The sequence below is a fragment of the Camellia sinensis genome, chromosome 11, assembly GCF_055761805.1.
Source record: "Camellia sinensis isolate YWXY chromosome 11, ASM5576180v1, whole genome shotgun sequence".
NCBI lineage: Eukaryota > Viridiplantae > Streptophyta > Magnoliopsida > Ericales > Theaceae > Camellia > Camellia sinensis.
This window is the reverse complement of record NC_138971.1, coordinates 100084096-100094889: the sequence shown is the minus strand read 5'-3', so window position 1 is coordinate 100094889 and position 10794 is coordinate 100084096. Positions and strand designations below refer to the sequence as shown.

Genomic DNA, 10794 nt, shown 5'->3' with positions numbered 1-10794 from the left:
GAAAGATTTAGGGTGTGTTTGGTTTGTGTTTGTAGAGTAGTTTTTAAGATAAAAAGTACGAAACTTGTTTGATTTGTCCTTTTTCAGAAATAGTTTTGAAAATTTATTTTGGAGAGAGAGTTTAAAAAAAAATTATTGATTTGATGTGTATGAGAGAGAAACTGATTTTGGAAAGTAGGTAACCAAACAAAATTTTGAGACGTTTTTCTAAAAAAATTTGTTTGATTTAATTACTCTTAAAAATTTGTTTGTAGATAATTTTTTTCAAAAATTTTTCTGAAAAACAAACCAAACAAGGCCTTAATTTTCTTGGAGAAAGTATTTTCAACCAGATTTTTTAAACGAATAAAAAAGTAGCCCAACACATCACTTTTCCTTGAAATTGGAAAGATCCAAGTATATTTACTAAATGTATCCAAGAACTGGACATATAATTTATTTCCATTAAACGAAGAAACAAGGGAAACCCATACATTAGAGTAGATTAAATCTAGAGGTACAGTAATCGATGTGGAACAAGAAAGAAAGAGGAGCATGATTCTTTCCCATTTGACAGCCTGCACACACAGACGAAATTCTGTTTGCAGGTGGGCCAAGTGCCTTCATCACATGATAGACCACACGATAGGCAGGATGACCAAGGCGCTCATGCCATTGAACGGAGCATTCGTCGAGAAGGGCAGCATTATTGCCCAACCGAAGATCTTTAATCAAATGAGGTTCAGACAAGCAATTAATGCTCGGGCCTTGAAGATCAACTTCCCCCGTGCGTAGATCCTTAACAAAAAAATAAGATGGGTGAAACTCAAACCGGCAATTTTTATCGATAGCAAATTTTTTACCGAAAGTAAGTTTCATTGCATCAAAGGTGTTTTTTTTTGATAACTGAGTGTCCGGGCCAGCTTTCGCGCACCTCGACTAATCTCAGGGCCCTGAAGTTAACGACCGGGCAAACCTCCAGTGGCCCCAAGGTGTGACTCGAATTGCATCAAAGGTGTTAATGTATTATATTAATGTATCATATTATATTAATGTATCATAATAATGTATATATTATATTAATGTATCTATCTATATTATATATATAACCAAATGTAATGATTTCTTAAAAAATTTCAAATCCTCAATCCTATTACCTTATTAAACTTTTTCCTAGGTGGCATATCTATTCTTCTCTCATTCTATTTTTCTAATTTTTTTCCTCTTTTTTAATATATTTTAGTTCACTTTTTAATTTCTTAGGGTATGGATATATAATATCATATGGATATAATTTTTTCAAAATATTTATAGATAAAAGATGAGTTTGACTCTAATTTAAATTCCTTCATCAAATTTATATCCTACTCAAAGATATTTCAAAAAAAAAAAATTAATTACATGCATGGACTTGACCCAAGATTGGCACCGTGAAGAAAGCACAATTATATGCATGGACTTCACCCAAGATTGGCAAGAAGCCAATCAAGATCAGCCAAAATCCAAAAGAGAACACCAATACAGCAAATCAAAAACAATTGACAGCTTCTAAGCCAATCAACTTTAAAAAAATTTATTTTTTAACTACACAAAATTTAAATTTTAAAAAATGTTTATTTTTTAAAAAATAAAAAATCAACTTCTTTTTTCAAAATTCTAAGCCAATCAACTTCTAAGCACATAAATGTTTATTAAAAAATTATAGATGGCATTTAACTCTTATATAATTTTTAACTTTCTATGGTTCTATTTTTGAGTTCTTTTTTTTTATTATAGGTAGCATTTTACTCTTTTCTAATTTTTAAACTACTATTATCTCCAGTTCTTCTATATTAGATGTTTTTTTATCAAGTTTGTCTTATCTAATTTTTGAATTTTTATAGTTAATCTTCAAATTCAAACTTAATTTATTTTTACTTTTATCATATATTTATAGAATTTCACTCTGACCTTTCTTTTTCGGTTGAGATCAATCAAATCTATTTTATAAGTACCTATGTAAATTAATATTATAGAATTTTATTATTAATTTTTAACATATTTAGTATTGTTTATCACCTTTTGTTATTTACCCGTACTAGTTTATATATTATATTAATGTATCATATATAGCTATAGGTTGACAAAGCATAGGAGCATAGGATTATATTCGGTTGCCTTCGCTTTCGGCTGCTTTCTATTATTATATGTTTTGCTTTCATAATGATGTTGTATAAACACAGCTCCTATATATGGAGTCTCTTCTTACTCTTTCAGATATATTGAATACAAGAGTTTTCTTACTCTCTCAATATCACTCTCTTATTTCTTTTATGGTATCAGAGCACAGGTGTATTACCTAGTCTCTTCTTCTGCTGCATCACATTTTTATTTTGAGCAGATTGTTGCATATCTCGTCCTTATCTAAATTACAGATTAGACCACACCAGAACCTTCGTCTCCTCACGACGAATCCAACGCCACCAGATTCATCCTCATCCGACGTTCCACGCGCTGCCACGCGCCGCCAGAACTTTCATCCACGCGCTTCCTCGTTCTCAGACGCGCTCTACGCGCCTCACACTTATCCCGTGTTATCGTGCGCCGCGGCCTCATCTGCTAACGTGAGCCGCGTGTTTCTGACGTCAGCTGACGTCAGCCCTGTCTGCTTCCGTGTGCCGCTTGCTTCCTCTGCTATCGTACGCCGCGCCTGTCTATGCTAACGTACGACGCGCCTGTGACACAGCAGTGACGTCATCTTTGACCAGAATTGTTGACCAACTTTGACCAGCCAATTTGGTGCCTTCTGGTCATCTTTCTTTTGGTCCGTTCACTCATTTCCCACTGATTTCGACCCTCTGAATTCACTAGTGACCTTGGATTTTTAAGATTCGGCTTCGATAGTACTGCTTTTTTCTCATGGATCGCTTGGACTCCTCTAACCACCCTATTTCCGTTGTTCTTGACGGAACTAACTATGTCTTATGGCCACAAGCTATGTCTGGGTTCCTCAAAGGAAAGAAACTTTGGCGCATCATCACTGGGGATGTGTGCAAACCCCTCCCAGCCACCACAGAATCCGCTGCCACCACGGACTCCGCTGCCAAATATGTTGACCGTCTGGAGGATTGGGATAGCAAAAACTATCAGATCATCACTTGGCTCCGTAATACTTCTATTACTTCTATTAGCCTTCAGTTTGGTCAGTTCCAACTTGACTCTGCTTCCTCCCCAGCCAAAGCCATCTGGGATTTTTTACAAGAACGCTACCAGACTACTGGCCTTGCTCATCAATATTAGCTTCTGAGTTATCTTCACCGTATGCGCCAAGACACAACTCAAACCATTAATGATTTCCTCTCACAAATGTATTATGTTTGGGATCAGCTCGCTCTCTCTGAACCTCCATGGGATTGTACTAAGGATGCTGCCTTGTTTACTACTTACCGTGACCAACAACGCTTGGTTCAGTTTCTCATGGCTCTCACTCCCCGTTTTGAGCCAGTCCGCGCATCTCTCCTTCATCGCACTCCTTTACCCACTCTTGAGCAAGCAATTTCTGAACTACTGTCAAAGGAAACCAGGTTTGGTACTCTCCATCCACACCCTGTGGACTCTGTTCTTGCTACTTCCCAGATTCGAAGTTCTCCTTCACCATCTTCCCCACAGAAGACACCTATCTGCAACTACTGTCAAAACCGCAATCTTCCGTCGACTCATCTTCTGGTTAATTGTCCAGTTCGTCTTTGTCGGTTTTGCAACAAGACTGGTCCTGGTCATCTCCAGCACGATTGCTTCCGCAACCCTGCCCGTGCCTCTCGCAATGGTCCCTCCTCCGGGCATTTTTCCCGCAACAACTCTCACCATTCTGGGACTCCGTCTAAACCAATGCCTTCTCAACGCACTGCTGCTGCTGCCTCAGAGGATTTGCCTACCTCTGTCCCTATAGATCCTTCCACTCCAGTCTTCTCTCACACAGATGTCAACGCCATGCTTCACCATTTTTGGCAGAATTCCGGTACTCCTCCATCTACTGCTTTGTCTGTCACCGCAGGTAACACTTCCTGGTACTTTGACTCCGCTTGTTGTAATCACATGACCTTTGACCCTACTATTTTTACTCCTCTCTCTTCTACTTCTCATGTTCCTTCTATCCATACTGCTGATGGGTCTCTTCTATCTGTAAGTCATGTTGGTTCTGTTTCCACATCTTACTTATCTTTATCTCATGTCTATCTTATGCCTGCTCTCACTTTAAATCTTATATCCATTAGTCAATTATGTGAGCATGGTCTAACTGTTACCTTTTCCCATACTGGTTGTTTGGTGCAGGACCCTCGGACGGGGCAAACTCTTGGGACCGGCCATAAGCATGGACGTCTCTACGAACTTATCCATCTTCATGTTCCGGATTCCTCTCAGATCACAGCTCCTACCACTGCTACCACTGCTCCTCCTTTATCTCCTTTTCAGCTTTGGCACTGTCGTTTAGGCCATCTTTCTGTTAGTCGTTTAAAATCTTTAATTTCTTGTGGTCATTTAGGTCCTGTAAGTTCTGATGCTTTAGATTATGTGTCCTGTCAACTTGCCAAACAACCTGCTTTGTCGTTTAATAAAAGTGACTCTGTTTCTCTTGCACCATTTGATCTCATCCATTTTGATATTTGGGGACCCTCTCCTACTCCCACTATAGGCGGCGCCCGCTATTTTGTTGTTTTTATAGATGATTTTTCTCGTTTTACATGGTTGTTTCTTATGAAAAATCGATCTGAGCTCAAACAACTTTATTACAATTTTGCTGCAATGGTTAAAACACAATTTTCTAAAACTATTAAGCGTTTTCGTTCCGACAATGCCATGGAATATAAAGATTTTGACTTTCTTTCCTTCCTTCAGAGTCATGGTACTCAACCTCATCAATCCTGTCCCGGCACGTCTCAACAAAATAGACGTGCTGAACGGAAACATCGGCATATTCTCGACACTACTCGCGCTCTTCTTTTGTCTTCCTCTTGTCCGGAACATTTTTGGGGAGAGGCAGCTCTCACTGCTGCTTACACTATCAATTGTATCCCTACACCTGTCATTCATAATCACACTCCTTATGAGCGTCTGCATGGCACCCGTCCCCCCTACACCAACCTTAGAGTCTTTGGCTCTGCCTGTTTTGTTCTTCTCCAACCTCATGAACGTACCAAACTTGAACCTCGTTCCCGCCTTTGTTGCTTCTTGGGGTATGGTATTGAACATAAGGGGTATCGTTGTTGGGATCCTCTCTCCCAACGACTTCGTATCTCTCATCATGTGGTCTTTTGGGAACACAAAATGTTTTCCTCTCTCTCTCCCTTCCGTTTGTCAGTTCCCTCACCTTCTCTTTTTTTTACTGACCCTTCCACAGATCTATTTTCTGATGACCTTACTCCACCACCCTTGCCAGCCTCTCTCGAGTTTTCTGATACATTTACTCCACCGCCCCTGCCAACCTCTCTCGAGATCGCCGTGCCTACCGGTTTGTCCCATGCACCTGCTCCCTCTGAGGGTCCTACTCTTGCTCCATCGGGATCCTCCCCTCCTGCTGAGTCTCTTCCTCTGGCTCCTCCTCCCTCTGCTCGACCACATCGGGTAACCCAACCTTCTACTCATCTTCGTGACTTTATTGTTGGTTCTACTGCTTTTTCTACTTATGAACCGACCTCCTATCGTGAGGCTCGCTCTAATCCTCTTTGGCAGCAAGCTATGACTGATGAATTGCAGGCTTTAGACAAAACTCATACTTGGGACATTGTTGATCTTCCTCCTGGCAAGACTGCCATTGGCTGCAAATGGGTATACAAAATCAAGACTTGTTCTAATGGATCTATTGAGCGCTACAAAGCCCGCCTTGTTGCAAAAGGCTTCAATCAAGAATATGGTATTGATTATGAAAAGACCTTTGCTCCTGTTGCTCGTCTCACCTCTGTTCCCAGCTTGATTGCTGTTGCTACCACTCGACAATGGGATCTTTATCAACTGGACGTGAAAAATGCTTTTCTTAATGGTGTTCTTCTCGAGGAGGTCTACATGCAACCTCCCCCTGGGTCTACTTATCTCCCGCATCAAGTCTACAAACTTCGGCGTGCTTTATATGGTCTCAAACAAGCTCCACGTGCTTGGTTTGCCAAGTTCAGCTCCACTATTCAGAAATGTGGTTTCACCTCCAGCTCTTATGATACTGCTCTTTTTATCCGAAAAACAGCTCAAGGGACCACCTTGCTTTTACTTTATGTGGATGACATGATTATCACCGGTGATGATATCAATGGTATTCTTCGCCTTAAACAGTTTCTTAGCCATCATTTCGAGATGAAAGACCTTGGTCCTCTCAGCTATTTCTTGGGTCTTGAAATCTTCCATGATTCTACGGGTTCTTTTCTCTCTCAGGCTAAGTATACCTCTGATCTTCTCAAACGTGCTGGTCTTACGGATTGCAAGACTGCCTCTACTCCCCTGGAACCTCAGAGTCGTCTTACACCTCTTGATGGCACTCTTCTCTCTGATGCTACACTATATCGTCAACTGGTTGGCAGTCTTGTCTATCTCACAGTTACTCGTCCTGATATTGCCTATGCCGTTCATATTGTTAGCCAGTTTATGTCGGCTCCTCGTACCCCTCATTATGCTGCCTTGGTTCGTATCCTTCGGTATCTCAAAGGCACCCTGTTTCATGGTCTTCATTATTCCGCCAGCTCATCTCTCCAGCTTCGTGCTTTCTCCGATGCTGATTGGGCTGGCGATCCTACTGACCGGCGCTCTACTACTGGGTTCTGCTTTTTTCTGGGTGATTCTCTTATTTCTTGGCGCAGCAAGAAACAATCTCTTACTGCTCGTTCCAGTACCGAGGCCGAATACCGTGCTCTTGCTGATACTACTCAAGAACTTTTCTGGCTTCGTTGGCTCTTTGCTGACATGGGTGTTACCCCCTCTGGTGCTACTGACCTCTTTTGTGACAATCACAGTGCTCTTCAAATTGCTCACAGTGATGTTTTTCATGATCGCACCAAGCACATTGAGATTGACTGCCATTTTATTCGTCAACACGTCACTCGTGGTACTGTCCATCTCCATCCAATCTCTTCTGTTGATCAACCTGCTGATATCTTCACCAAAGCTCATTCTCCTGGCCGCTTCGTTGAACTTGTCTCCAAACTCCAGTTGGTTGATGTTTGTCCTCCTTGAGTTTGAGGGGGGCTGTTAATGTATTATATTAATGTATCATAATAATGTATATATTATATTAATGTATGTATATATTATATTAATGTATCATATATAGCTATAGGATGACAGAGCATAGGATTATATTCGGTTGCCTTCGCTTTCGGCTGCTTTCGGCTGCTTTCTATTATTATATGTTTTGCTTTCATAATGATGTTGTATAAACGCAGCTCCTATATATGGAGTCTCTTCTTACTCTTTCAGATATATTGAATACAAGAGTTTTCTTACTCTCTCAATATCACTCTCTTATTTCTTTCAAAAGGAACATGTACAATGTCTTTGAAAGTGAAATTGGAGAAAGAAGTTTGAATATGGATGATAGGAAAAGCTGAACCATTGGCAAGCTTCACCATATCAGAAGATAAATTGAGGTTGGCGAGATCTGAGGTAATATGATTAGTTGCACCGAAGTCTGGATGGTAGTGTTGTAGGAATGTATAGGAGGTTCTGTTTCCATTTGATATGATTCGTTGAAACAATTTCGACATTGAAGAGCAACATGACAGGAGCTGCTGTAGATTTGACACATTGAACAAAAGCCACATAAACGATCAGCAGAGAATAAAGAAGGATGTACTCCACGAGCACGGCCACGACCAGGTGAACCGCAGGTACCACAATAGTTACATCCACCAGAGGATGGTGATGAATGAGAAACATTGTTGTGAGAAATGTTGGTTGCTAGAGTAATTAGATCAGGAACTGATTCTTAAAGCAATATGAACTCCTCAGTGAGAAGATAACCAAGAAGATCAAAAAGGGATAATGATTCGGATCTGGTAGAGATAAAGGTTTGGAATGGACTAAATTCTACTGGAAGGACAGCGAGATTGTAAAGAATAAGATTATCATCTGAGATGGTTCGGGCTGCCACTGCAAGCTGATAAGAGAGCGTCTTTGCAAGGTGAAACTATTGTTGAGCAGATTCAATGCTCGTGTCTTTGAGAGCTTGAAGTTCCATGTGACGTTGGTGAATGCACGCACGAGAATGGACAAAAAATTATGCTTCAAGAGCTTTCCAAACTTCATGAGAGGTGTGAAGTCCAATGATTTGGGCATGGAAATCCTTCATGAGGGAAGCAATCAATTATTCAAGGAGTTGATCTTGGCGGTGCCAAGTAACATACTCTGAGTTCAAGGTGGGAGTTGAATTTGTTGATGAGGTAAGAAATTTGGACGGACATGAATTTGTTCCATCAACATAACCAAGAAGATCATGGCCTCGAAGTTGAGGAATAATCTGTGAATACCATAGATGATAATTATTAGTGGAAAGTTTGGTTGCTAGAGTTCGAGCATTGGAGGATGAAAGTGGAAAAGATGTTTTGGATGAAACTGAAGATGTACTCATTGTTGATGCTTTAAGTGTTTGCTTTGATACCATAATAGAATAGAGAATAATATTCAAAGTTTAATTTTCATTGATCTATGTAAGTTTACATTTATACAAAATTTGTTATAGGAAGATAAGTGAACAAGATACAATAAGATGAGGTCAATTTGAATTGGATAACTATAGGTGATTTTAATCTTGGTTTGCTAGAGCTTCCATATCCAGACAAATTTCTACTAGCACAAATGAGGTCAATTTGAATTGGATAACAATAGGTGATTTTAATCTTGGTTTGCTAGAGCTTCCATATCCAGACAAATTTCTACTAGCACAGAAAATTTATATATTATGTTTCAAACTAATTTTTTTTACAGCTAAAGGTAACGAATTCTCCATTAAAATCTTAACTCACAGGCATTTCTCATCCACAATAAATAAATAAATAAATAAAACAAAAAAACAACAAACAACAAACAAAAAAAATATGATGGCATGGTTGAACAACAAACAACAAACATCACCATTTCCTGCTGTATAAGCTTTGGAAGTCTGTAGCACCACTTAAGATCAAAGCCTTCGGATGGATGGCATGGTAGAACAGGATAGCAACATCTGATATGTTATTCAATTGACACATTCTTTCGGTTTCCAATGCATTTGCTTTCTGCGGGAATGAGATTGAAACCACCAATCACTTGTTGCTGCTCTGCTGCTGCTCATGGAAAGTTGGACTGGTTGTATCAATTGGTGGGGGCTGAGCTGGGTTCTAGCAAGATCCATTCCAGAGCTTTTATCATGGTGGTATGGACATAACTTCCAGCATTTAGCAAAAATCATATGGGAAGTGATTCCATTAACGATCTTATAGACCCTTTGGCTTGCAAGGAATGAGAAGGTATTCTCTCAAAAAGAACCCAACTGGGCGGATCGGACGGAGCTGGTGAAAGAAAGAACAGCAATATGGGTAAAGTATTTGGTTAATCTTACTGAATACTCAGATAATGATTTCATCTTTTCTTCGGAAGGAATTAAACCCAAGCGAATCAATGCTGGTCACTGACTTTGGCCTACTTTGTTGTCTTCGTTGGGTCCTCGCCAACCCAGTTTTTACAGTCTTTGGACTTGTCGGTAGGTGTCAATATAGTTTAAATGTACCGTTGAAATTATGATACAATCGTCGGCGGACTTTTTTTTTTTTTTTTTTTTTTTTTTTTGTAATAAAGTTGTTTTTTTTGTCTTTTTATGAAAAGATGTGCAAAAAAATAGAGAAGTGATGTGATGGAAAAAAATAAAAAGATGAATTATTTTGATCTTTCCAAACTTAGGGGTTGTTTGGGGTGTCTTAAATAAGTATACTTTTTGTCTCTTTGAACTAAAAAATTGAGAGAAAAAATATAGATGTTTGGGTTAATTTTTTGACTTTTTAAGAAAAAATTGTGTAATAAAAAATTGTAAAAATTAATTTGTAGAAGAAAATTAGAATTGGGAGTTGTGCAGCCGTAATTGTTGACTTTTGATAAATAGTGTTAACTTTTTGAGTAACTTTTTGATTTTTTGACTTTTTTTTAGTATCCTAAACTTGGCCTTAGCCTAAGTTATTGAGCTATTAATAAAATTTTCTCTATACTGAAAAAAAAAAAAAAAATCCGTCAACTAAACATGACTCTTAAGAGTATTAAAGCCTAGTTTGGCATAACCTATATAATTCATCTTTTTATCTTTTTTCGATCACATCATCTCTGTACTTTTTTGCACACCTTTTCGTAAAAAGACAAAAAATACACTTTTTTAGGACACCCCAAACCAATCCTAATATTTAGGAGTTGTCTGGGATGACCTACATAAGTGTACTATTTATCTTTTTACGAAAAGATGTGCATAAAAATAAAGAGGTGATGTGATAAAAAAAAATAAAATAATGAATTATTTTATGTATGCCAAACTTGACCTAAATAATTTTTTCTTGACCAGCATACCGAATTCCAAGCTCATCTGGCAAATTACTTCTTACCCCTGTCTCTTGTTTGGCAAATTTAACTCTAAATATTGTGTATCTCTGATGTGATTATTTGTCAATGAAGTTCTTTTATTAAGCTAGGAAAAAAAAGGGTGGCAAATTTAACTCTAAAAGATTGTCTATCTCAGGAAAAAGGAGGGAAGGAGGGGGGGGGGGGGGGGGGGGGGGGGGGCGGTGGTGGAGGAATATTGGTCTTTAGTAAAAATACAGTAAGTCCCATAAATATGTT

General features: G+C 38.9%; 1 long non-coding RNA gene across 1 annotated transcript; it reads right to left on the bottom strand.

The window, feature by feature from the left end:
- Window positions 1–401: 401 nt before the first annotated feature.
- Window positions 402–9551, bottom strand: LOC145802047 (uncharacterized). The gene is made up of 2 exons (XR_014344268.1): window positions 9070–9551; window positions 402–777 (listed from the first exon to the last, which is right to left on the bottom strand). It is a non-coding gene; the product is annotated as an uncharacterized LOC145802047 (long non-coding RNA).
- Between the last annotated feature and the right edge of the window lie 1243 nt (window positions 9552–10794).